Raw genomic sequence first — 3,607 nt, 5'->3', positions numbered from 1 at the left:
CCTCCCTCCCTCCCTCCCTCCTTTCTTTCTTTCTTTCTTTCTTTCTTTCTTTCTTTCTTTCTTTCTTTCTTTCTTTCTTTCTTACTTTCTCTCTTCTTCGTTCTTTCTCCCTCATCCACACTCGCATAGCCTTCCTCTACCCAGAGCTGAGATACTTTTGTCCTCTGCTCATCCATCAAAGTCCTTGTATTTATTCATATGTTCATGCATGTCTTACGATGAGTAACTGACACCAACCTTAGTGTTGACAGACAAGAAAACTTTTCATTAATCTCTGAAGGAAATTTTGCTTTTCTTTTTTTCTTTCTAGAGTTAAGGAGAAGGGAGAAATAATTGGTAAATCAGTTTCTCATCCAGACAAAGAATGACACTGTTTTGAAAATAAATAGAGAAAGAGGAGTTTGGAGAGTGTGTCGGAGTTTTTGAGCATTTGTTATTGTTGTTTTCTAACATGATGATCACTCATTTATGTCTTTTGTTTACAAACCCCAGTGGTATAACAAATCATGGATTCAGTTAGTTTGTTGTTGTTTAAATTTAATACCCACTGAAACCATTTAGTGCTGCCTGCATTCGCTTGAGTGTGGGACTGGTACCGGTGCCTGAGGTAGAACCTTTATCCCTGAAGAAAACAGATTTTCCATGCTCCAAGACCTGCATAAGATCAAGACAGCCAGAACTCCGGCATAGATGGGGGAGGGACTCATCAAATCCTTGATGTAAGACCAATCCTACCATGGTCCACCTAGTGCAGATTGTTCACCTGGATATATTTAATGAGCTACGAATGTACATCTCAATCCTTGAGTTTAACATTCGTCTTTGCATTATAAAGCCTGAATAGCAGAATAATGCTTGTTTAAATCACTGATGCTGGGGCCATCTCCACACCATTGTATTATCAGTCAGTGCATGGGTGTTCATTTGGAGGTTTTAATTGTATGCTTTTGAAGGTTTTCTGGGTCAAGAGAGTAGCAACCTGTTTTCCACAGGTCATCTCAGGACATTCAGGAGGAGCTGAAATAGTAGCACTTCAGTGCTCATGCCAAACCTACTAGCAATGGATAAGACACAAGAGCAATTCTGATGCCAATCAACAAAAGGATGGAAGAGAATGTGGCAGGAAGAGCAGTGCTGTGTGATTTCCCACAAATGAGGTTGCTGAAAGAATCAGAGAAGGAAAGAACAGAATGGTTCTTTCCATGGCTTTGGGGAAGGGGGATGGGAAGCTGAGAACCATTGGCTGTTAACTTCCAGCTGTTCCAGAGATCTGATGGAGGCCACTAGGTCCAGTGTGTGTGCCTCCCTCTCCCTCTCCCTCTCCCCCTCCCCCTCCCCCTCCCCCTCTCCCTCTCTCTCTGCGCATGTGTGCGTGTGCATGTGCGTGTGTGTGTGTGTGTGTGTGTGTGTGTGTGTGTGTGCATGTATGTCTCTATGTGTGTCTCTGTGTGTGTTTATATGGCACAGAACTGTTCTTAGAGCTAAACAACAGCCATTTTGTAGCCCTTTGTAAAAGCTCATTCCATCCGGGCTTGTTTACTGTTTACATCCATCACAGAGGGGTGGGAGGGTCAGGAGACCATCACCTGCGTATCCAGCCATTCCTCACGCCTGTTATATGCCACTCTGCTCAAACTATGGGTGTCCTTTGGGAGGGATTAGAGTATCTAGCAAGGGGAAGTCTAGGGATGGGAAGCCACCTATGCAGCCATCAGAAAGTGCTTATTCCTGCTAGATAAAGGCTTTCCACTGTAGCCTTTTCAGGAAGGCACACATACACATCTATGAAGCAGCCCCTCATCTATGCTCTGTAAGAAAGCTCAATAAACTTATTGGCTCCTCAAAGTCTACTTTGGTGGCATCCTGCTTTGGTTTGTTGGTGGGACCTTAAGAGGAATAGAGGTAGTTTATGTCTCCTGCTGGGAAAGAACTGCTTGTGACGTTGTACATCGTGGTGCGCACTAGGCTCCGCACCACGATGTACAACGTCCACAAGCAGGCCTGAGGAGGGGGCCAGGGCTCTGGAGAGGGGATTAGATGGTCCACACTGATCTGAGGCAACAGCTGCTGGGCTGGCAGCAGCTGTTCATACTGGTTGGTTTACAGCAGGTGGTCCTACAGCAGGTGGTTTCACAGCAGCTGGGCTGGCAGCAGGATGGACTCCAGCTTGTCACATAGGTTGGTCTGCAGCAGATAGTCCTGCAACAACCAAGCTGACTGCAAGGGGAGCAGCAGAAGTTGGTCATGGTGTCAGGATGGTTCGAGGTTCCTGTTAACAGGTGAGTTTTCTACAATATAATGAGTTCTTGTATTCTGGCCTTTTTATATGCCAGGCCTCCAAGGTTTGGACCAATCAGCAGGACTTTTCTTTGATGTTGTTTACACTATTTTCCATATTCAGTTTGTGTTTCATAAGGAAGTGTTTCTCAAAAAAAGTTGATTCTTATTCCAGAGTAACTCATGGGAACTCTTTCAACAGAGGCAAGGGTATTGCAACTACCATTCTCATTGTATCCTTGATCATCATCTGATCATGTGGCAGCCCTTGAAATCTTGGGAGAGTCAGAGTATCTGTTTATCAGTCTTTTACCTGTACTTAGCTTATGAGGTATCTCTGAATGATAGTGCTACGTTCACCATGACAACCAGGCTGGTTCTCTGTCCTTTGCCACAAATTCTCACTTCAGATTAGCCCAGGGATCTGTTTATCATCTCTTCCACCTATGTGTACCGAAGTCACCTGGGAGGAAGATATCTGGCACCATATGATTCGTATCAGGGTAGACTTAGAGGAGTGATGTGGACATGGCAACATATCAGAATGGGAAGATACCAAAGCACGCATGTGTTCACTGTTCTTTCCTGATCTTTTTATCTTCATCCGTCTGTCTGCTTGTTTGCCTGTCCTTCTGTACTACTATCTCAGTTTGCTATCCTTTCTCTATTCTCTTTCTCAGTGGCTTTTCTTTCTGTACAAAGATGGGTTAAAGATAAGTTGAAATGGTTCCTAATTTGTTTTCGACGGCAAATGTATTTAAAACATTTGGAAGATCTACTGTACATATTGAAAGGGACAAATTATGTTATGGTGGAAAGGATATGACAAAATGAACATGCTTGTCTCATTACTAATCAGGTAAGAAATTTAAATTTATCTAATTTTTACAAATAACATCCTCTTACTCTTTCTCAATGAGAAATGATCATTCTGTATCAAGTTTACTTTTTGGCCAATGAAGCCACCTTTGGCGTCTTTGCAAATAAAAGTTATAATTGATTTCTCCATTCAGCTTATGATGAACCCTTCACTGTGATGATCCATTCTTTCTCTTTTTCATTGGCCTATAATCTTCCCCTGGGATAGATTCAACACAATCTATGTGTGGATTTTTCTTCTATCAAAAAAAAAATGCAGCTTGTTTGCAGTTTGGGCCAATTAAAATTAATGGCATGACAGAAGCCTTATATGCTATTTTTGACAAGTAGATTTGAATGTTTTCCTTGCATGTGTAACTATATGGATAATTAGTTACAAGATTGTTTTGTGAAATGTTTATTTCTCTGTGTATTTTTAGTCATACTTCACATGAAGCAATATATTTGCATA

At 42.2% G+C, this 3,607-nt stretch overlaps 1 pseudogene; it reads right to left on the bottom strand.

Moving 5' to 3' along the window:
* Positions 1-2,246, bottom strand: part of LOC110331866 — a 6,101-nt pseudogene extending 3,855 nt beyond the window's left edge.
* Between the last annotated feature and the right edge of the window lie 1,361 nt (positions 2,247-3,607).

This window comes from Mus pahari, chromosome 14 (genome assembly GCF_900095145.1).
Source record: "Mus pahari chromosome 14, PAHARI_EIJ_v1.1, whole genome shotgun sequence".
In the NCBI taxonomy this organism is placed as follows: domain Eukaryota; kingdom Metazoa; phylum Chordata; class Mammalia; order Rodentia; family Muridae; genus Mus; species Mus pahari.
The sequence above is the reverse complement of the archived record's forward strand: the minus strand, read 5'-3'. Positions and strand labels throughout refer to the sequence as shown.